Raw genomic sequence first — 25,088 nt, forward strand, 5'->3', positions numbered from 1 at the left:
ACTAGGTATTGAGATACCGAAGATCGAATCTCGGGCAAGTAACATACCGATGACAAAGGGAACAACGTATGCTATTATGCGGTTTGACCGATAAAGATCTTCGTAGAATATGTAGGAGCCAATATGAGCATCTAGGTTCCGCTATTGGTTATTGACCGGAGATGAGTCTCGGTCATGTCTACATAGTTCTCGAACCCGTAGGGTCCGCACGCTTAATGTTCGATGACGATCGGTATTATGAGTTTATGTGTTTTGATGTACCGAAGGTTGTTCGGAGTACCGGATGAGATCACGGACATGACAAGGAGTCTCGAAATGGTCGAGACATACATAATGATAAATTGGAAGGTTATATTCAGACACCGGAAAGGTTCCGGGGGTCATCGGATAAATACCGGAGTACCTGGGAGTTACCGGAACCCCCAGGGGTTCAATGGGCCTTAGTGGAAATAGATGGCAGCAAGGGAGCTATGGGGCGCGCCCCCCTTAGTCCCAAACCGAATTGGTTTAGGGCTTGGGGGGCGACCCCTCTTTCCTTCTCCGCTCTGCCTCTTTCCTTCCCCTCCTAGTTGGACTAGGTAAGGGGGAACCTACTCCTAGTAGGAGTAGGATTTCCCCCTTGGGGCGCACCCTATGAGGCCGTCGGCCCCCTCCCCTTGCTCCTTTATATACAGGGAAGGGGGGCACCCTAGAACACACAAGTTGACAGTTGTCTTAGCCGTGTGCGGTGCCCCCTCCACCATAATCCACCTCGGTCATATTGTTGCAGTGCTTAGATGAAGCCCTATTCCGGTAGCATCATCATCACCCTCATCACGCCGTTGTGCTGACGAAGCTCTCCCTCGACACTCAGCTGGATCTAGAGTTCGTGGGACGTCACCAAGCCGAACGTGTGCAGATCGCGGAGGTTCCGTACTTTCAGTGCTTGGATCGGTTGGATCGCAAAGACGTTCGACTACATCAACCGCGTTACTAAATGCTTCCGCTTATGGTCTACGAGGGTACATGGACAACACTCTTTCCCTCTCGTTGCTATGCATCACCATGATGGATCTTGTGTGTGCGTAGGAATTTTTTAGAAATTACTGCGTTCCCCAACACGCTGCCGCCCGTCTAGCTCCCCCGCATCGTCGCGTCCATCCTCGCCGAGCCGCCTCTGTAGCACGTCGCCGCCGATGCCTCCATCATTGCCCGGTGGTTTTTGCAACACTCGCGGGTGCGGGATACTATGGTGATCCTATTGCGCCCCGCCGCCACGTCCTTCGGTCACCGGAGAGACTCCGACGAGCTCTCCGCCGTCTCTGCACCCGGTGAACCCCTCCTCTGTTTTCCCCTGCTCGAGCCCGCCGTGAGCCTCCACCATGTGGACCCTGCGGGACCCACTAGTCAGCCACACCCACGGCCAGGACCCCACCTGTCATATACCTAACCCCCTCCTTTTATTTTATTATTTCTTTCCCAGCGAATATTCCATTTCTAGACACGAAAGCCTTCCATTTCGGGCTAGTCCATTTTTGGACATTTCCAGTTTTGGAAAATGCCATTTCTGTCTATATCCATTTTAGGCAGGTTGCATATTTGTGAAATTGTGGGGATTTTCTTATAAGAACCCCAACATATTATATATGTTTTGGGGCTATAAAAATCCAATGAACCCATTGGTGGCACCCATTTCATCATATGAGCAAGATTGCACACATGTCATTTTACATCATGTTACTGTTTTGTCTTTTATGTGTATATTTATGCAATCATGCTATGTGGTATTTTGACACATGTGTAGCTCCCTTTTCATGTATACTCCATGCTAGATTTTATTACATGCCAGGCCATGCTTTATATTGAGTGCCACAAGCTTGCAAAGTTGCTATCATGAATCTGTTTCTGACATGCATGAATTTCCTCTAAGTCTGGAACATGTTCATATCACTTGCCATGTTTGCATTGATGCTACCATCTTTTCTGTAGTTCTTTGTGTCAAGTTCATTAAGGGAGTTTTGTTAAGTGCATTTAGGGCTAGCATGCCATGCTCAATTTTGCCATGATGTGTCCCTGTAGCATGTAGTTTACTAGCTCTAAACATTGCTACCTGGTGCTGTTTCTGTTATGCTTAGTGAATTTCTGCTAAGCCTATTAAACTGTTGTCATTTGCATTTTTTCCATGCTTTTTTAGACCTGTTCTAGTGAGTTATAGCAGTAGCTCAATGTTCATGATTTGTAGAGCTTCACTTGTACTTCACTGCCATTATTGTGTTTTCATGTTTGGGTGTTGTAGCATATTTAAACCTTGCATCTAAGTGGACGTGTTGTTGTGTTAAGCAGATTGCATCATATCTTGTTTTGCTTGTCATCTGCAAACTGTGCATCCGTTTCCGGTGATCTTCATATCGATTCCAACCAAAATCTCTCAACCTATCCAATGGCATGCTTGGTTTTCCAAGTTAATGCCATGATCATCTTTCCCCTTCCGGAGTACCCATATGCATTGCACATTATACATTGCATCGCATGCCATGTGTTGCATCATTTTGCTTGTGCATTGCACCGTGATTGATTGTTGTTCCCTTGCTTGTGTTTTTGCTTTGGGTAGAGCCGGGAGACCAGTTCATGAACGAGGACCCTATCGAGTACATTTACGAGGAGCAAGCTTTCGACAACCCTGAGAACATTGCAAGCAAGATGATCATTACCCTCGATATCACTTCTATCTTTGCTTGCTAGTTGTTCATTCTATCACTATGTCGTGCTACCTACCACTTGTTATCATGCTCCTTTATTGCCATGGCAAGCTCTAACCCACCTTCCTAGCAACCATTGTTTGGCTATGTTACCGCTCTTGCTCAACCCTTTTATAGCATTGCTAGTTGCAGGTGCAGTGCAGGTTGTTCCATGTTGGAACATGGATATGTTGTGATATCACAATATCTCTAATTTAATTAATGCAGCTATATACTTGGTAAAGGGTGGAAGGCTTGGACTTTTTCTTGGTGTTTTGTTCTGCGCTTGCTGCCTTAGTTTCCGTCATACCAGTGTTATGTTCCTTGAATTTTGCGTCCCTAACACGGTGAGGGTTTATGGGCCCTTCTTGACAGTTCTCTTTCAATAAAACTCTTCCAGTAAGGCCCAACATTGGTTTTACCATATGCCTAATAACAACTAAAATTTTGCATGGGGAGTAATTAACCCAAGGATACTTAATCAACCCCCTCGGGGCAATGCTCCTCTGAGTGTTGGTCCGAACCGAGTAGACTGCGGGGCCACCATGGGGAAACTCGAGGTCTGGTTTTACTCGTAGGATGTCTCATCCAGTGTGCCCTGAGAACGAGACACGCACGCCTCTTATCGGGATTTCTCGGCATATTCGAGCGTTCTTGCTGGTTTTGTTTTACCATTGTCGAAATGTCTTGTGCAGCGGGATTCCATGTATGATCGAAGGGTCCCGCGATGGAGGATTGTCTCCATGGATCATGTACTTGTTATGGGCTAAGTTGGGACACCCCTGCAGGGTTTAATCTTTCGAGAGCCATGCCCGCGGTTATGTGGTAGATGGGAGTTTTTAATATCCGGTTGTAGTGAACTTGAAACCAAACTCTATAAAATACACCAACCACGTGTGTAACCGTGATGGTCTCTTTTCGACTAGGTTCCGGAAGAGAACACGGTGGGGTTATCTTTGAATGTAAGTAGTTTAGGATCACTTCTTGATCATTACTAGTTTGTGACCGTTGCATAGTTTCTCATCTTACTACTGTATTCGTAAGGTAGCCACCATACAATGCTTAGTGCTTGCTGCAACTCCACCATATAACCATACTTTTCCTATGAGCTTAAACAGTCTTGCTATCATGGGTTTTGAGATTGCTGAGTCCTCGTGACTCACCAGATACTACAAACACAGTTGCAGGTACCAACGAGACCGATGCAGGTGATGCCACTGAAATCAAGTGGGAGTTCGACGAAGACCTTGGCCGTTACTATGTTTCCTTTCCGGATGATCAGTAGTGGTGCCCAGTAGGGACAATTGGGACTTAGCATGGGTGGTTGTGTTTTATTCATTTGATTTCGTCCGTAGCCGGACTTTGTGTTCATCTTGAATGATTGTATAACTTGATGATATTGTGTGACATTGTGGTGATTGTAAGCCAAATCTTGTATTCTATCTACTCAGTACATGAGATGAGCAAAGATACAACCACGCTTGCGACCATACCAATATGCGCTTATGCTCCAAGTTGTGCCTCGACATGTATGGACTATAGTCGCGTATTTCGCGTTACAAGTTGGTAATCAGAGCAATCTCGACTTAGGAGCCCCCTGCTTGATCGAACCGCTGACGTTGTTGAGTCTAGAACAAAACTATTTTGAGTCTTAGGAATATATATATATCGCAGAGTAGGATTCTTTTTACTCCTCATCCCCTTCGTTGCTCTGGTAAGGACTCCTGACGTAGATGTTTTGACTTCCCTCTCCTCATTTTCACTAAAAAAATTATGATCACGCGGGTATCTTAGGATCGTTCCGATATTGCTGTGACGAGAACACTGTTCTTGGTGCCTCCTGACATTTAGGGGTTGTGGCAGTGTCACGGGGAATTGAGCTCCGAGGTGTTGTCGTCACAATTTTATCGTTGCAGTTTCTGGTATACCTAAGCTCGCCGACATCGAAAATCTCTTTTATGCAGTTAGTGGTGAGATAACCTTGACGCCACCCAGTATTGGGGAGGGAGTTCGGAAGTATTGCCACAGTTAGTATAACGGATGCTTTTTGGAGGTCGAGGTACACGATTTCCGGAGTTTTCCGGGTTATGTGTTGACGGATTGATACAGTGGAGCATAGGGCTTGTTGGTTGTGTGATATATATTGTGTCTCCTTGTATCCCCAACACCAGATTGCATAACCAGACAGTTTTGGGAGTTAATAGGTGGGAATTCTAGTAGCTCTTAGTTATTCTTCCGACAGATAATTGGTATGGGATTGGGGGATCCTTACCATTTATTTGTTCCAGTCGTACCTTGTTGTTTCATTCATCAACCTTTGTCTAAGTGGCTTCTCACCTTAATGGTCGTGTAATGTTAACTTTGGAATTCATTCGTTCAATCTCTGTTCGAATGTTTATTGTGAAGACTTTTTTGCACATATTTGTCTGTTTATTCAGCTTGTCTATCATAGTCTAACGGATGTCACCTTCTTCAGGATGGCTCCCCCAACGCGTCTGAATCCGCAACGTACTGATGGAGAGCAGTCCAACCCTCCGCCACCTCATCTGCCTCCGGAGGCATGGCAAGCTTTGATGGCGGCCACCAACGCCAACACTCAGATGCTGATTCAGCTCATGAAAGAGCGGAATCAAGGCCAAGGCAACCAAGGGAATCAAGTCCAAGGGTAATTCAACAATCAGCCTTAGTTTGCTACCCTCAACTAGTTTCTTGCAAATCAGCCAAAGTCTTTCAGCGCTTGTTTTGAGGCCATGGATGTTGATGATTGACTCGTGGACATCAACAAGCATTTTGAATGCGGCAATGTCAGGCCTGAGGACTACGTCAAGTTTGCTTCTTTTCAGCTCAAGGACCAAGCAGCAGATAGGTATCAATAGTACAAAGACTCTAGAGGGGGTTGAGTGATTACCTGGACTGACTTCTGCCGGGAATTTCGAGCTCATCACATTCCAACAAGTGTTGGTGAGAGCAAGCGTGAGGAATTCCACAATCTCAAGCAAGGAAGCATGTCTGTGTATCAATAAAATGTCAAGTTTCAGAATCTTGCTTGCTACGCAAGGCAAGACGTTCCTGATGAAAAGAGCATGATCTATCACTTTAGGGGTGGCCTCAGAGAGGATCTGCAGCTAGCTCTCGTTCTTGTGGAGTCTACTCAATTTGATCAGTTCTATAACATGGCTCTAAAGCAAGAAGCCGCTCAGCTCAAGTGTGAGGCTTCAAAGAAGAGGCTCAGGGATGTAGTCCAGTCTTCCTCTTCCTCTCAGGTGGCAGCTAAGCAACAGAAGTTCTGGCTTCCTCCACCTCCTCCGTTTCATCATCCCTACCAGTAGAAGCACTCAGGTGGTCGTGGAACTTCCCACCCACTCAACCCAAGCCATGAGAACAAGTCTCGGACTCAGGCTCCGAGGATAGGTGGTCCTCCTCCACCACCTTTTCGTCCACTTTTAGAGGTCACTTGTCACAAGTGTGCTATCAAGGGTCACTATTCCAACAAGTGCTTCAACCAAAGGCGCCTTCCTCCTCCTCCTTTGGTCAGGTCAGCAAGCAATGCAGTTGTCAAGCACAATCCAAAGCATGCAAAGGTGAACATGATGAATGTAGTTCAAGCAGAGGATTCTTCAGATGTGATCATGGGTAACCTCTCAGTTAACTCCATTCCTGCAAACGTATTGTTTGATTCTGGTGCATCACATTCTTTCATGTCATACCCATTTGCATCGGAGCACAACTTTGACACATAGGTTTTGAGGAAAGTTATGCAAGTTGTTTCCCTGGGAAAGCTTATGACTTCTAGTTTGGTAGCTCCTAATGTTACCATCAAGATGGGGAATTATAAATTCCTGGCTTCCCCAATTGTTCTCGGTGATTCTGATATTGATCTCATTCTCGGCATGGATTGACTTTCTAAGCACAAGGCTTTCTTAATTGTGCTGCCAAGGAGATTAAATTGACGCATCCTTCTGAGGATGTGATCATCTTTGCCGCTCGTGATGAAACCATTCGGTTGTTCTCTCTTAATGAGTATCAAGATGTTTATGAGTATCAAGATGTCTTTCCAGAAGAGCTTCCCAGTTGTTTATGAGTATCAAGATGTCTTTCCAGAAGAGCTTCCGGGTATGCCTCCTCACCGGCCAGTCAAGTTCGTTATTAATCTTGAGCCCGGTACAGAACCCGTTTGCAAGCGCCCATACAAGCTTGGGCCAAAAGAGCTGAAAGAATTGAAGAAACAGATCGATGAACAAGAGTGTCTGGTTCTGATCAGACCAAGTTCATCTCCGTGGGGTTGTGGTGTTCTTTTTGTCTACAAGAAGGATGGAACGGACCGACTTTGCGTTGATTACTGACCATTGAACAAGAAGACAATCAAGAATAAGTACCCACTTCCCAACATCAATGAGTTATTCGAGCAACTCAAAGGTGCAAAGGTGTTTTCCAAGCTTGACCTCCGAATGGGTTATCATCAGATTCACATTCGTGAACAAGATATCCCAAAGATAGCATTTAGAACAAGCTTTGGTTCTTATGAATATACTGTCATGTCTTTCGGGCTTGCAAATGCCCCTCCAACATTCTCTCGCATGATGAACTTCATCTTCAACCCCTACACCAATTAATTCGTCCTGGTGTATCTCGACGATATCCTAGTTTTCTCCAAGAATAAGAAGGATCATGCCAAACATTTGCAATTGGTGCTCGACAAGCTCAGAGAGTATCAATTGTATGAAAAGTTCTCCAAATGTGAGTTTTGGCTTGATGAAATTCTTTATCTTGGTCACATCATCTCCGCCAAGGTCATTTCTGTTAATCCAGAGAAGGTTTCTGCAACTGTGAACTTGGAGCCTCCTCAGAACATCAAGCAGCTCCATGGTTTCCTTGGGCTTGCAAGCTATTGCAAAAGGTTTGTCGAAAACTTCTCAAAAATTGCTAAGCCTCTTTCCAACCTCCTCCAGAAGCATGTCAAGTATTCCCGGACTCCTAAGTGTGACGTTGCTTTCAACACTCTCAAAGAGAAACTCGTCACAGCTCTTGTCCTTACTCCTCCTGATGAGTCCAAGACATACCAAGATTCTCATGTCCTTACCACAATTATCTTCTTTACATCCACCCAGGCAGTTTGAACATGTACCATGACCTCAAGCAGTCGTATTGGTGGACTCGAATGAAGCGAGAGATTGCTCAATTCGTGAATGAATGTGATGTCTGTCGAAGGGTGAAAGTAGAACATCAATGACCAGCTGGTCTCCTCCAACCTCTTGCTATTCCAAAATGGAAGTTTGATCATGTCGAGATGTACTTTGTTACTGGCTTTCCCAAGTCCAAGCATGGGAATGATGCTATCTTCGTTGTCATTAACAAGCTTACAAAAGTGGATCATTTCCTTCCAATCAAAGAATCTATCATGGCAGCTCAGTTGGCAGAGCTATACACCTCTAGGATTGTCTCGTTGCACGGGATTCCCCAATTGATCTCTTCAGACCACAGAAGCATTTTCACTTCCAAGTTCTGGGACTCTTTCCAAAAGGCTATGGGCACCAACATTCGTTTCAGCACGGCTTTCCATACTCAAACAAGTGGCCAAGTCGAGAGAGTCAATCAAATCCTCGAAGACATGCTCAGAGCTTGTGTCATCTCTTTCGGTATGAAGTGGGAAGATTGCCTCCCATATGTCGAGTTCTCCTACAACAACAGCTATCAAGCAAGTTCGGGCAAGGTCCCTTTCGAAATTCTATATGCAGAAAGTGTCGTACTCCTCTCAATTAGTTCGAGACTGGTGAACGCCAACTTCTTGCCAATGACTTGATCACAGAAGCTAAAGAAATGTGCAAAGTAATTCGTTAAAATCTCAAAGCCGTGCAATCGCGCCAAAAGAGTTACTATGATAGCAAGCACCGTGACTTGGCTTTTGCGATTGGAGACCATGTCTACATCCATGTGTCTCCCATGAAAGGCACTCAACGCTTCGGTATCAAAGGGAAGCTTGCCCCAAGATATGTGGGTCCTTTCAAGATCATTGGAAAAAGAGGCGACCTTGCTTATCAACTTGAGCTCCCTTCCAACTTCTCAAATGTCCATGATGTGTTTCACGTGTCACAACTTCTCAAGTGCTTCAAGACGCCCGAGCGCACTATCAACATCGAAGAGATTGACCTCCAAGAAGACTTGTCTTATAATGAGCATCCTGTTTGAAAGCACAAGTGCTCCCTGGGTGGTTTTGGTAATTAATGTCAACATATCTCTTGTTGGACTAACACTTTTACCGAGTATGTTTCAGATAAGTTCAACAATGGAGTGGCATGGACTAGAGGATGTGGAACCCCTTCAAGATGCTAAGGACAAAGGATTGGCTCAAGCTTCAAGATCAAGACTCTACATTTTCTATTTTAGTGATCCAAGATCACATTGAGTCTATAGGAAAAGCCAATACTATCAAGAGGGGATGAGGTGTTGCTTAATGGCTTGCTTGCTCAAAGTTCTTAGTGATATGCTCCAAAACCCTCAACTACCTTCCCACATCCACATATGACCTAAACCAATAGTCAAACTCGGCCCCACCGATTCTATCTATCCGGCGCCACCAAGTTTCAGATGTCATAGCCATTGCCACAAACCCTAGCAAATCGGTTTCACCGATAGGGATCTCGGTCTCACCGAGATGGGATTGTAATCTCTCTGTGTATGTCCATTACCAAAATCGGTCTCACCGAGTTTGAGCAATCGGTACTACCGATATTACAATGCAAACCCTCTGGTTAGCTTATTACCAAAATCGGTCCCACCGAGTTTGTGTAATCGGTCTCACTGAGTTTGCCTGACCAACTCTCTAGTTAGCTTATTACCAAAATTGGTCCCACCGAGTTTGTGTAATCGGTCACACCGAGATTACGTTATGCCCTAACCCTAACCATATCGGTCCTACCGAGTTGCATCTCAGTCCCACCGAAAATCCTAGCGGTCACTAGGTTTGGTGAATCGGTCCGACCGAGTTTAACCATTCGGTCCCATCGAGTTTGGCAAATTGTGTGTAATGGCTAGATTTTGTGTGGAGGCTATATATACCCCTCCACCCACTCTTCATTCGTGGAGAGAGCCATCAGAACATACCTACACTTCCAATACACATTTTCTGAGAGAGAACCACCTACACTTGTGTTGAGGTCAAGATATTCCGTTCCAACCATATGAATCTTGATCTCTAGCCTTTCCCAAGTTGCTTTCCACTCAAATCTTCTTTCCACCAAATCCAAATCCTGTGAGAGAGAGTTGAGTGTTGGGGAGACTATAATTTGAAGCACAAGAGCAAGGGGTTCATCATCAACACACCATTTGTTACCTCTTGGAGAGTGGTGTCTCCTAGATTGGCTAGGTGTCACTTGGGAGCCTCCAACAAGATTGTGGAGTTGAACCAAGGAGTTTGTAAGGGCAAGGAGATCGCCTACTTCGTGAAGATCTACCACTAGTGAGGCAAGTCCTTCGTGGGCGACGGTCGTGATGGAATAGACAAGGTTGCTTCTTCGTGGACCCTTCGTGGGTGGAGCCCTCTGTGGACTCGCGCAACCATTCCCCTCCGTGGGTTGAAGTCTCCATCAACGTGGATGTACGATAGCACCACCTATCGGAACCACGACAAAAACATCCGTGTCTTCAATTGTGTTTGAATACTCCAAACCCTTCTCTTTACATTCTTGCAAGTTGCATGCTTTACTTTCTACTGCTCATATACTCATTGCATGCTTGCTTGATATGTATTGTGTTTGTTAAACTTGTGCTTAAACTCCACTTAAACTTAAGAATATTAAAAACTGCAACTTTTGGCACTTAGTGTCTAATCACCCCCCCCCCCCTCTAGACACCTCTTCTTGATCCTTTCACCATTGCCATTCTTGAATAAACCGAGCGCTAAAGTCACAACAAGTCGATCAAATTCCTCAAAGTTAAGTGGTCTCACCATTCCAACCGAGAAGCTACTTGGGAGCGCGAGGATCACCTCCGTTCCGAATATCCGGAGTTCTTTCAGTCCTAGATCTCAGGACGAGATCCTCTTGTAATGGAGGAGAGTTGCAACACCCCATTTGTAGCATTTCCCAATATTGGCAATATAACCATCTTGCTCTTCATCAATCCCAAGTGGTTTCCTCCTTGTTGGTTTCATTTTGGGTTTTGCTTTGTTTCATATTGCTTTGTCTTGTCATTTTTGTCATGTTTATTTTTGCCATTAATTGTTGCGTCATGTTCTCATCATAGAGTTGCATTGGTGCTTCTTGTTGTGTTGCATTTCTTCATGCTCATCATGTGCATTGTGTGTTTCATGCATGTTATATTATTGCTTGCCCATGTGTGATCCATGCATGCCCACCTCCTTGCATCACCTGTCCCCTTCTTCTCTTTCTTTGATTTGCCAAGTGCCATTTTCCCTTCTCCGTTAATGTTCAATACTTCCTCACAAATCAGTCATCATGTCCTAAACCTCTCTGCCAAATTCCCTCAAATTTTAAGTTGTTTTGGTTAGGTTTTAAAATGGCTCAAGTTTGGATTATATTCAAACTTGACTTACTTTATTTCCTCTAAAAATATCCAAGACAATTTATTCAATTAGAGCAATATTTCAGGATCATGGGAATATTTTTATATTTCTCTAACTCCTCTACTAGCCCCCTAGACTTTTCCTTTTATTGCACCTGTTTATTTAAATAAACATAATTAGTAAAAGAGGCAAAGCTTACCTGGGCCGGCCTCCCAGCGCCGCAACCCACCAGCAGCGGCACCCACCTGGGCCTCGGCCACCAGGCCAGCCCATCTAGTCGTGCGCCAGCCAGCCCAGCCAGCCCGCGCGCATGAAGCTTCCCCCCTCTCTCACCCACGCACCCGCTCACCCCCCTCTGCCTCACGCCCACGTGGCCAAGCCGGCCCCATCCGCCAGCGAGACTGGCTACACCCCTCACCCACCTTCTTCGTCCTCGGTCCACCATCGCGAGCACGCACATGCCATGGCCGAGCGTGTCGCATGCTCCACCTGCTCGCCCTAGCCCTTTTAAACCCCGCTCTCCGTGTCCGTCGAGCCGCTAGGGTTTCCCTCTTCCCTCCGCCGCCGCCGCTAGGAGCGTAGAGCCACCAGATCCATCGCCCCACCGCCGTCCCGGGCGCATCGACGTGCACGAGCTCGTCGACGTCGTGCTCACCGACGCCCTCCGCCTCACCGATCGTGTCCCTCTTCTTCCTCGACGTCGACTCCATCCCCGACGTCGAATACGGAGGCCTAGGATGTCCAGCTGCCACGTCGTCATCCTCGTCTTCAACTCCGGTGGTCGTAGCCGTTCGTCCGTCCTCGTCGCCGACTCCATCTACCTCTCCACAAACCAAGCCCACCGCTGAGCTCATGGTGAGCTCCAGATCCTCCTCATCTTTCTTTCCCCCTTGTTTGCATGCTCTAAGCGAGGCCATCATCTCCGCCCGAACGCGCCGCCGTCGGGCCTCGTCTCCGGCAAGGACCCCGACCTCGCTCGCCGCAGTTAGCATGTCTGTCGTGTCCCCCACGTCACAGTCACCCAATCCATGCTCGCTTCCGCTAGACTAGCTCACCCGCGTCGTCGCGTCCATCCTCAGCGCTCCGCCTCTATAGCACGTCACCGCCGACGCCTCCGTCGTTGCTCGGTGCTTTTTGCCACACCCGTGGGTGCGGGATCCTATGGCGATCCTGTTGCGCCCCGCCACCGCGTCTTTTGGTCACCGGAGAGACTCCGATGAGCTCTCCGCCATCTCTGCACCCCGGCGAACCCCTCCTCTATTTTCCCCGCCGTGAGCCTCCGCCATGTGAACCCTGCGAGACCCACCAGTCAGCCACACCCACGGCCAGGACCCCACCTGTCATACACCTAACCCCCTCCTTTTCTTTTATTATTTCTTTCCCAGCGAATATTACATTTCTGGAAAGGGAAGCTTTCCATTTCGGGCTAGTCCATTTCTGGACATTTCCAGTTTTCGAAAATGCCATTTCTGTCTATATCCATTTTAGGCAGGTTGCATATTTGTGAAATTCTGGGGATTTTCCTATAAGAACCCCAACATATTATATATGTTTTTGGGCTAGAAAAATCCAATGAATCCATTGGTGGCATCCATTCCATCATATGAGCAAGTTTGCACACATGTAATTTTACATAATGTTACTGTTTTATCTTTTATGTGTATATTTATGCAATCATGCTATGTGGTATTTTGGCACATGTGTAGCTCCCTTTTCATGTCTACTCCATGCTAGATTTTATTACATGCCATGCCATGCTTTATATTGAGTGCCACAAGCTTGCAAAGTTGCTATTGTGAATCTGTTTTTGCCATGCATGAATTTCCTCTAAGTCTGAAACCTGTTCATATCACTTGCCATGTTTGCATTGATGCTACCATATTTTCTGTAATTCTTTGGGTCAAGTTCATTAAGGGAGTTTTGTTAAGTGCATTTAGGACTAGCATGCCATGCTCAATTTTGCCATGATGTGTCCCTGTAGCATGTAGTTTACTAGCTCTAAACATTTCTACCTGGTGTTATTTCGGTTATACTCCGTGAATTTCTGCCAAGTCTGTTAAACTGCTGTCATTTGCATTTTTGCCACGCTGTTTTAGACCTGTTCTAGTGAGTTCTAGCAGTAGCTCAGTGTTCATGATTTGTAGAGCTTCACATGTACTTCACTGCCATGTATTTTGTTTTCATGTTTGGGTGTTGTAGCATATTTAAACCTTGCATCTAAGTGGCCATGTTGCTGTGTTAAGCAGATTGCATCATATCTTGTTTTGCTTGTCATTTGCAAACTGTGCATCCGTTTCCGCTGATCTTCATATCGGTTCCAATTGTAATCTCTCAACCTATCCAGTGGCATGCTTGGTTTGCCAAGTTAATGCAATGATCATCTTTCCCCTTCCGGAGTACACATATGCATTGCACATCATATATTGCATCTCATGCCATGTCTTGCACATTGTTGCTTGTGCATTGCACCGTGATTGATTGTTGTTCCCTTGCTTGTGTTATTTCTTTGGGTAGAGCTGGGAGACGAGTTCATGAACAAGGACCCTGTCGAGTGCGTTTACGAGGAACAAGCTATCGACAACCCTGAGAACATTGCAGGCAAGATGATCATTACCCCCGATATCACTTCTATCTTTGCTTGCTAGTTGTTCACTATATAGCTATGTCGTGCTACCTACCACTTGTTATCAAGCCTCCCTTATTGCCATGTCAAGCCTCTAACCCACCTTCCTAGCGACTGTTGTTTGGCTATGTTACCGCTTTTGCTCAACCCCTCTTATAGCGTTGCTAGTTGCAGGTGCAGTGCAGGTTGTTCCATGTTGGAACATGGATATGTTGGGATATCACAATATCTCTTATTTAATTAATGCAGCTATATACGTGGTAAAGGGTGGAAGGCTTAGCCTTTTTCTTGGTGTTTTGTTCCACTCTTGCCGCCTTAGTTTCCGTCATACCGGTGTTATGTTCTTTGAATTTTGTGTCCCTAACACGGTGAGGGTTTATGGGCTCCTCTTGACAGATCGCTTTGAATAAAACTCTTCCAGCAAGGCCCAACATTGGTTTTACCATTTGCCTAATAAGAACTAAAATTTTGCATAGGGAGTAATTAACCTGAGGATACTTAATCAACCCCCCCCCCCGGGGGGGGGCCACTACTCCTCTGAGTGTTGGTCCGAACCAAGCAGACTTCGGGGCCACCACGGGGAAACTCGAGGTCTGGTTTTACTCGTAGGATGTCTCATCTAGTGTGCCCTGAGAACGAGATACGCGCGGCTCTTATCGGGATTTCTCAACACATTCGGGCGGTCTTGCTGGTTTTGTTTTACCATTATCCAAATGTCTTGTGCATCAGGATTTCGAGTCTGATCGGAGGGTCCCACGATGGAGGATTGTCTCCACGGATCGTGAGCTTGTTGTGGGTAAGTTGGGACACCCCTACAGGTTTTAAACTTACGAGAGTCGTGTCCGCGGTTATGTGGCGGATGGGAATTTTTAATATCCGGTTGTTGTGAACTTGAAACCAAACTCTTTAAAATACACCAACCACGTGTGTAACTGTGATGGTCTCTTTTTGACGAGGTTCGGGAAGAGAACACGGTGGGGTTATGTTTGAACGTAAGTAGTTCAGGATCACTTCTTGATCATTACTAGTTCGCGACCGTTGCATAGTTTCTCATCTTATTCCTTTATTCGTAAGCTAGCCACCATACAATTCTTAGTGCTTGCTGCAACTCCACCATATAACCATACTTTTCCTTTGAGATTAAATAGTCTTGCTATCGCAGGTTTTGAGATTGTTGAGTCCTCGTGACTCACCGGATACTACAAACGCAGTTGTAGGTACCGACGAGACCGATGCAGGTGATGCCACTGAACTCAAGTGGGAGTTCGACGAAGACCTTGGCCGTTACTATGTTTCCTTTCCAGATGATCAGTAGTGGTGCACAGTAGGGATGATCGGGACTTAGCATGCGTGGTTGTCTTTTATTCATTTGATTTCGTCCGTAGCCGGACTTTGTGTTCATCTTGAATGATTGTATAACTTGATGATATTTTGTGACATTGTGGTGATTGTAAGCCAAAGCTTGCATTCTATCTATTCAGTACATGAGATGAGCAAAGATACAACCACCCTTGCGACCATACCAATATGCGCTTATGCCCCAAGGCATGCCTCGACACGTATGGATTATAGTCGCATATTGGGCATTACATGGTGCTTCGAAGTGCGCGATGAAGAGGCCAGGAGCCAGGCGCGTGGCACACCCATAAGGGACATGGGTAGCCAGTTCGCCGTGACCTTATCATCGCCGCCGGCTGCCGAAACTGCCTCCTCGTATGCCTGGAGGAACCCCATGGGATCCACCATGCCGCCGTACCGCGGCGGCAAGTCCGGCCTAGACTTCGATGGCCACTTCACTCGTCGGAGGGCGGGGGAGAGGGCTTGGAGTCCCGAAGCATCTTCGGACGCGCCCAGTGAGGCAACGAGTGGAGCAGCGTAGGCCATGGAAGCTTGGTGATGAGAACAGAACGCGGCTGATGGGGAGGTGAGCCTTCGACATGCACCCCTACCTGGCGTGCCAAATGTAGGATTCAGGGCTCCGCGGACCGAAGATAGATTCGAACTCTGGAGTGCGTGCGAAGAACTCAACTCCCTAGTCTGCCAACTCGACGATCTCACTGCCTAGCTCGATGAACTGAGAGGAAATGGGATAATGCAGTTTACCCAGGTTTGGGCCACCTTGCGGTGTAAAATCCTACTCCTGCTTTGTGGTGGATTAGCCTCGAGGTGGGCTGAGGGTGAACTAGTACAGTGGGAGAACAACCTCAGGAGGCGTGTTCTTGTGCCTGGGTGAGCTGGTGAGGGAGAGGATTGACTGGATCTGGATCCCCTTCTATGGTGATGGCTAGGTTATACTTATAGTGGCTTTGGTCCTCTTCCCAAAATGAAGGTGGGAAGGGATCCCACAACGGCCAAATTTAAAGGGAGACAAGTAGTACATCTTATCCTGACGAAAGGTGGTCTTCGCCTGCAAAGCTTCGGGTCGTGACGCCGTGGTGGGCTCGGTGATGACCTCCGTCCTGGCGGTCCTGGTCTTGTAGCATGGGAATGGAAACCTTTGGTTGATTCCTCGGGACTCCACGCATGTGCTTGCCTCTTTAGCACCAAAGAGGAAACCTGTTGTATTGCGCCCACTGGCGCCTGCCTGGCCTTGGTCGTCATGGCTTGTGTCATCTGAACTTCACGAGATGAGGGCTTGCATAGAAATATGCACTCCTCAGGAGCCAGCCTAAGGAGGCAACACCTTCTGGAGGTCTTGGCGTCGTCCACCTCGCGAGGCTTGGCCCCTCGCGAGGGTCTTGTGTTGCTGGTGCTGAAGATGGGCCGTACCAGGCCGTCGATGGAGCCATGCGGTGGGCCACAGGCAGGCAAGTCTGGGTACCCTGGTTCCCAGAACGCCGACATCTACCTTGTTATTCTTCGTGTTGTTATTCTTTGAAGAATTTGTTAAAAATCGTCCATTCACCCCCCCCCCTCTGGTCAATAGCTGCACTTTCAGCGAGGATGAAGGTGATGGCCCGAACGGCGCCAACGACAACAATGACAACCAGAAAAGCCCTCCCCTCGATGTACCGGCCCATGATGGGGAGCCGAGCAGTGAGTCCAGTGCCTGGGACAAGGATATCTTGAACGAGTCCCTTGAACATGGGTCAGGTCATCCAAGAAGGTCATCAAGGACATGGAAGAGCTATGGACAAAGCGTGAGTTTGTCGAATAATTCTTGCAGTCGCTCCTCTAGTTTGAGGAGAACTTCAAACAAAAGAAGAAGCATCTCTTTCACGAACTGAGTCAGATACTCCATTGGTTTTGCATGCCAAACAAATCAACTATTGGTCCTTTCAACTCTCATGTTTACGTAATCTCCTATGGAACGTCTGCTGATGAGTTGTAGCTTCCTCCAGGGTTCTTCCTTCAACAAGATTGTGCTTGCTTTCTTGGGGAATGTGATGCTCATGGTTAAGCTTGAACTCATCACTTTGTTGCTTCCATCTTTATTACAGTGTCGACATGCAACAGTAACTCCATTGGTGTAGGTCTGGGGTTTCGGGAAGATAGAATGTAGAGAGAAATAGATACCAAAAATGCATCTACCGATATAACTATATAGAATTCTTCAATCTTCAAGTCTTCGGTGTTGGTAGCTTCAGTTTTGCATCATCGAGGAAATCTTCATAGGATCGAGTCATCTTGCAACTTACTCTTCTTGCATTTGTTTCTTCTTGAGTCTTGAAGCACACAAGAGAGAGAGGGGTCTAAAACCCTCTGGCATCTAGCACAACATAAAAGTGACCACCAAGACATCAACAGTGACCTCCAAGGAAACAGGTTGCGCAACATAAAAGTGAAACCAAACTTACTACTGGCGGTGGCCTTAAGATCGCGATGCCTTTTCTCTATCTGCTTCACATGGAGGGAAGCAGAAGTCTTGACCTCAGAGAGCCACTAAACTATCGCCTGATGTGTATCCTATGTATCTATATATTTTTATTGTTTCATGCTATTATATTATCTGTATATTGTATATGCTATTTTATATCATTTTTGTGGACTAACCTATTGATATGTCTACGTATCTATAATTTTTTATTGTTTCATTCTATTATATTATCAATCTTGTATGCTTTATATGCCTTTATATGTTATTTTATATTATTTTTGGGACTAACCTATTAACTCAGTGCCCGGTGCCAGTTCCTATTTTTTGCTTGTATTTTACTTTTCAGAAAATCAATACCAAACGAAATCCAAACACGATGAAACTTTACGGTGATTTTTTCTGAACCAGAGGGGACCCTAGGAGGTTCAGGAGGAGGCCAGAAGACTTATGGGAGAGCCACGAGCTCACGGGGCAGGCCCTGGGGAGTGGGGCGCATCCCCTAAGCTCGTGACTCCCACGCAACTCCGTCTGACCTAATTCCACCTCTATAAATTCTCAAACCAATAGAGATCCATGTCACATCCCTAGCTTCTGCTAATGCTCTAGGCTAGCTTCATGTGTGCATCATGTTTAAATTCTGAAATTTGAACTGAGGGAATTGGAAGCCTCAAAACCCTAAATAAAAGAGGGGCAAGAAACCCTAAAATTGCAATCAGTAAATCCAAAATGCCCTAGAAATAGCTCTGACAATTTTGGCAAGAATTATAAATCAAACCAAAATTTTGGGACATTTCTAAGGAATTATTGGGCTCTGATTTTAAATCAATATTTTATTTGAATTTGGAGTTATATTCAAAATATATAATGAATATATCTTCAAATGACCTGAGATATTTTTGTTATATGTGGAGAAGTCCATTAAGTGACTTAAAAATATCCAGGGGAGTTTTGGCACTGTTTTCTAATCCTATTTGAATTAAAATTCAGTGCCAATTAAATAAAACAGAACAAAAATAGAAAACAGTAAAAATAAGACAGAGCAGAGAAACTTACCTGACGCTTACCTGAGGCCCAACACTGTGCAGCCCAGCAGAAGCCGGCCCAGCCCACCACTGCAGCCCTCCGTCGTCTTCCTCCCCTCGCCCCGAAGCAGCTGCGTGCTCGCACGCGCACGGCCGCGCGGCCACCTCCTGCTTGCCGACAAGCTCCTGGCCGCGTGGACGACTTCCGCAGGCCGTCCCGATCCCCCTGACCCCCTCACTCTCCCGTGCACCTCTTCCCTCTCTCCCTGCTTCGCCTCCCTCGCCCCCTCTCCCGAAGCAGAGCGCAGCCGCCGACGCCGTTCGCCGTAGCTGCAGCCACCGCCCTTCCCTCGCTCCCCCCGACTAGCCCAGAGGCTCCGCCTCGGCCCCCTCTTCCCCTCCACCGAGCCACGAGGTCCCGGACGCACTGCAACGCCGCCACCATCGTCGTTCCCCTCGTCGGCCACCGGAGATCGCCGCCGTCAATTCTCCGTCGCAGAAGCGTCCCCGAGCCCATTGAGCCACCCTGCTGCCTCCCCGTGAGCTCCTCTTCTCTTCCCCCCACTCCCCGCACCTGTTTTCGTCCCCTAGCTCCTTCTTCCACCACGGCCGAAGCTCGTCGCCGCCGTGCCTCGTCGCCGTCGTGGCCAGAGCCACTGTGGCTCGAAGCCGGGCACACCATCGTGCTCCACACCTCACCAGGAGCACGTAGCACGCACCAACGCCTCCCCTAGCGCCCTGCATCGCCTAACCCGCCGTTGGCCGAACTCCGGCCGCCGCTCACGAGCTCGCCGTCGTCGGTACCGGCCACCACAGGCACGGCCACCACCACCATTCGATGCGCACCAGCAAGGGCTCTCCAACGAGCCCAAGCACAGCCTCGCCCATGCCCTGTAGCGCGTTTCCGGCTCGCGCCGCCGTCTCGGGCCTCGCCGGCGTCATGTCGCCGGCGGGTTTGACCCCACTGACCCGGGATTTGACCCTGCTAATTAACCCTGTGACACTGACAGCAGGGCCCCACCTGCTAATTAATCTTAGTTTATTTTCTGTTTAGTTTAACTAACCACATGGGCCCCACCCGTCAGCTTTGACCACGCTGACATGGACATTGACCGACCCCACACGTCAGTATTGACCTGCTGACGTGTCTGTTGACCGGCCCCACCTGCCATTGACACTAACCAGCCTCAGTCACTGACCAGTGGACCCCATTGGTCAGGTTTGACCACCAGCAGCGTCTGTTGACCTGCTGACGTCATAGTGACGCAATGCTGACGCAATAAGTATTTTCTGGATTTATTAATATTCAGGAAATTCCAGAAAATGTTCAAAACTTCAAAAATTCATAGTAATTCAACCGTAACTCCAAATTAAATAATTTATATATGAAAAATTATCAGAAAAAATCAAGGAATCCATCTGTACCATTTTTATGCATGTTAGAACAACTTATAGCTGCTGTATAGCACAAATCAATTAAATGGCATTTGAATAATCACATATGGAGTTTGAATTTGAATCTTGTATTCAAACCAACTTCATTTAATCTGTTGCTAGTTGCATTAGCTCAAAACACATTCATATTGCCATGTCATAGCATGCATCATTTTGTGCATTGCATTGATTGTGTTCTTCTTTGTTGCCGGTATCTGTTCCCTCCCGGTAGACGATGTTCCATCGTTGTGATCGTTGACACTCATGAAGACTCAATGTTATCTTCAGAAGTTCCAGGCAAGCAAAACCCCCTTGTTCATTCCGATACAATCCCACTCTCTCGCTCCTGCTCTCTTTTACTGCATTAGGACAACAACGATTCATCTGTTACTTGCTGCGGTAGCTGAACCCCTTTATCCTTTGCATGACCTGTCATTCCACAGTAAATAGATGAAACCCACTAGCATGGGTAGGAGTTGTTTGAGCCCTGTTGTGCCTACTCATTCTTGCTTGTTTGTCATGCCTGCTACTGCTTAGAGTTGAGTCAGGTCTGATTCATCGGGGATGAATCAGAGGCGTGTGAACATGTCCTACTATGTGTGAGCTAAGTGTGTGAACACGTTTTGGTAAAGGTAGCGGTGAGAGGCCATGTAGGAGTACATGGTGGGTTGTCTCATTGCAGCCGTCCTCAGGAACTGAGTTCTGTGTTTGTGATCCATGATTCAGCTACTACCACGCATTGGGCCCGAAACCAATGGACCCTCTCGGCTTCTTGATCACCCTTGTCCTCTGTCCAGGAGTTGCAAGTAGTTTCTGGTGTTTGTAGTATGCTGGAGGCCGTGCGCAGCGCTGACCGTAGGGGTGGGCTGTGATGCGGTAGGCACGTGGCACGGTGTACCGGGCGCCTGTTTGGTGTCTCGGGAACCCTGTTCACATCGTTTGGGGCTGTGAGCGAAACTCCGGCCGGATCTCCTCATGGATGGAACCCGAATAGGCGATAAACCTGGACTAGAGACTTGAGTGTTTAGGTAGGCCGTGGCCGACACCCACGTTGGGCTTCTGCTTGAAGGTTGCCGAGTACATGTCGTGTAAACGGCGGTAAGTGGTGAGAGCGTCTGTGAAGAAGTACACCCCTGCAGGGTTAACATCATCTATTCGAATAGCCGTGTCCGCGGAAAAGGACTTCTGGGTTGCTTATATCAGTTCATAGACAAGTGAAAGTGGATACTCTAAAATACGCAAGATAAGCGTGAGTGCTATGGATGGCGTTCTCGTAGGGAGACGGGAGCGGATCCATAGTGGTGTATTGATATGGTGAATGTGTGGACTCGTGTGCGCCACCTCAAAAGAGTCGCTTGCAGTCGTAGTTTAGGATAGCCACCGAGTCAAAGCTGGCTTGCTGCTGTTAAACCCCACCATCCTCTTTGTTGATAATGATGCATATGTAGATAGTTCTGATGTAAGTCTTGCTGGGTACATTTGTACTCACGTTTGCCTATTTATGTTTTTGCAGAGAGACTTCGGTCTCGCTAGTAGTTCCACGTGGACTTCGACGTTTAGCTTGTTACCTCAGCTACGATCTTGTGCCCTCGGCAGGATCTGGTAGATAGTCAGGCTTCTCAGCCTTTTTCATTTATAGATGTCTGTACTCAGACATGATAGCTTCCGCTTGTGCTTTGATTTGTATGCTCTGATTGTTGGGTCATGAGACCCCTGTTTGTAATATCTCGCTCCTCGGAGCCTAATGAATAAATACTTGAGTCGTAGAGTCATGTTGTGATGCCATGTTGTATTTGCACATATCGAGCATATTGTGTGTATGTTATTGAAATGCTTGATATGTGTGGGATCTGACCATCTAGTTGTTTATCTTTAGTAGCCTCTCTTACCGGGAAATGTCTCCTAGTGTTTCCATTGAGCCTTGGTAGCTTGCTACTGCTCCGGAACACTTAGGCTGGCCGGCATGTGTCCTTCTTCGTTCCTGTGTCTGTCCCTTCGGGGAAATGTCACGCGATGAATACCGGAGTCCTGTTAGCCCGCTACAGCCCGGTTCACCGGAGTCCTGCTAGCCCAGTGCTACAGCCTGGATTCACTTGCTGATGACCGACACGTTCGATGCTGGGTCATGGATGCCTGTCCCTGTAAGTCTGTGCCACTTTGGGTTTACGACTAGCCATGTCAGCCCGGGCTCCTTATCATATGGATGCTAGCGACACTGTCATATACGTGTGCCAAAAGGCGCAAACGGTCCCGGGCAAAGGTAAGGCGACACCCGTGGGAATACCGTGCGTGAGGCCGCAAAGTGATATGAGGTGTTACATGCTAGGTCGATGTGGCATTGAGTCGGGGTCCTGACAGCGTTGGTATCAGAGCTTGACTGCCTGTAGGATTACCAAGCCAAACTGGTCGAAGTTGAGTCTAGAAATTCTTTAGTTATATAAGGGAATTGATTGTGGGATGGAACGTAAGGCTCTTTTTACTCTTTATACCTCATGGCCTTCTGATCTGAGTCATCATCTTATCTTTCCTACGGGGATTAAGAGCTAGGCTATCTCTTCTTTCTATCAGGATCACGTATTACTAGTCCGCAGACTTATAGATTGTTGGATTAAGCTTGAGTTCAGTTCCTACTACTTCCGTATGTTAATTGTTGATCTCGAAACCTTGATATTGTGCTTCTGAGTGGTTATGCCACCATTTTTGTGAATGTCTCAAATCTTTTCTGAGCATTTACAGCCGTTATGCTGTCCGAGTCATCCCAGGTTTCTAAGTAGTCTGATGCATTTGCAAATCCTTTCCTCTGGTTTCAATGCCTTCTAGGCCAGGTTAATCACCCAAATTGTTGAGTTGAGGTAATTTATTGCCTTGACATATATGTTGGAGCTATTATTATGACCCTAGGTGTCTTAGGGGATCATCTAGTAATTTAGCCATGATTTGTGTCCCAGTGTGATGATTCTGGCTTTTATTCTCGAAAGCATCCCGTGATGCCACATAGTTAGTAGGTATTCTACTCCTGGGTTTGAACCCGAGATTCACTCTACTTACATCATGTTGATAGTGTTGCTAGTTCCTTTAGGATATTAGTAACCTTTGCGATAGTCCTTGAAGTCCGTGGTGTCTTCTTCTTCCAAATACCATGAACTACTTATGGCAGAAGTTCCTCGTTGAACTGAAATATCACAACAGGATTATTCTTGATGAGTTCTCCATTCATAAATCGTGACTCTGCCAGTTCTACCTTTCTGCATGGGTTATCCGGAAGAAATATGTTGAACTTGGTTCGACATACTAATCTATGCATCCACAACTCAGAAAATTATATGTTCCTTTGAGTTGTTCTCTTTAGTTGCATTCTGACTTTCGTCTATCAATTGATAGTCAAGAGTATGCGTGCGCTCGTTTATCGATGCCTATTACTCTTGTGGTCCGTCAAGCCATTCTATCGCAGAATGACTTGGAGAAACAAACTCCAGTACCTCATCCATATCTAGGATTGGGTCAAAGTAGTTGTATTCCGCAGATCAAATGCCAATCCAGCTTTTGGTTCTGTTCTACCTTGGAGTATTACCCCCTTTATGTCAGGATTTTCATGAGGATTGCACCGGCTCTTGAGAATTCTTGATGTAGTGATACTTCTCGCCATCATTATTCATCCCTCGGTTCCGTGTTGTCGCAACCGGAATACCGACAAATGAATTGTGATGTGTGAAATCAATACTCCCAGCAACCTCGTTGCTTGGTAGTTAAAGGATAATAATTTCATTCTTAGTATGTTGGTTTTTGAATCATCCTTCTAAGACTGATCGTGCTACCTAGTCCTTATTTCCTGGTGCACCCTTCGATTGATGAGTTAGGATCTTGTCAAGTCCTCACTCATTTGATCATATCGTCTTTCCCTGAAAAGCAAGATTGTTCTCGATCTTAGTAACATATCGGTGGTTCGTGATTTTCCGAATATCTTCTCGAAAGTATCACCAGGTTGTCACCTGACCGCTATGTTGAGTTCGTGATCAAGTTGGTTTATTCCTGTAAACCACCCTTTCTCCAAGAATCCGTGTTGGATACCCCTGAGCTAGTTGGTTAGGCTATGCATCAACTTGGAGAGTTGGAAGATAGAAGTTTGTCCGATATAGTTCATTATAAGGGATGTCTTGTATGTGTGTTGAAGAAAGTTGATATTTTCATCGACTGAACCTCGTGATCAGTTAATGGACCTATCATTTTATCCAACCTTTGATTGGAGTATGGGCTATCATCCAATCAGACCAGAACCAACGATGTTCGTAATGTTGTCTTACTCGTGGTTGATCCCTCGAGTATACACCATTATATCTTTTGGGTCTGACCCATGCTATCACTTGTTCACTTAACTATGGAATTCCTTTTAAAAGGAAACCCAGATGAATTGTTGTTGAGCCCATTGACAACATCCTTATCTCCTCCATGATTTTGTTGAACATTAAGCTAGTGTTGGAAACTTTTGAAAGCATTTGTTCATGCTAGCTCATGAAGCATATGTTCGGATGTAAGAAGTGACTTCCTCTAGTTCATGTGCATTTGATGCAAGTTGCCGCCGTGGATTCGAGAAAGTCAATGTTGTTCCTTTGGAATCATCCCAAATCAGTCATGCATACGTGCGAAGTATTCTGTGGTCTGGAGACTTGCAACCTTCATTCCACATGTGTCCCGAGCACACCAAGCCACTGATTGATTTGTTCAAGGAGAAGAAGTTCCTTCATAAGAGCTAATCATATGACTTATGCAAGGACTTCGTTATCCACGGTGATGGTTCCCACCTGAACTCGGTAGTGTTTTATTGTAAGACTACCATGTGATAATGTTTGTCTAGGACAGCGTGTTCACATGTTGTAGCAGACCCAGCTCATGTTTTGGAGCTTGCTATCATAGTTCATTTCCCGAGAATCTCGCAACGTCATTTCGTCGATTTGAG

The sequence above is a fragment of the Triticum dicoccoides genome, chromosome 7A (genome assembly GCF_002162155.2).
Source record: "Triticum dicoccoides isolate Atlit2015 ecotype Zavitan chromosome 7A, WEW_v2.0, whole genome shotgun sequence".
Taxonomy (NCBI): Eukaryota; Viridiplantae; Streptophyta; class Magnoliopsida; order Poales; family Poaceae; genus Triticum; species Triticum dicoccoides.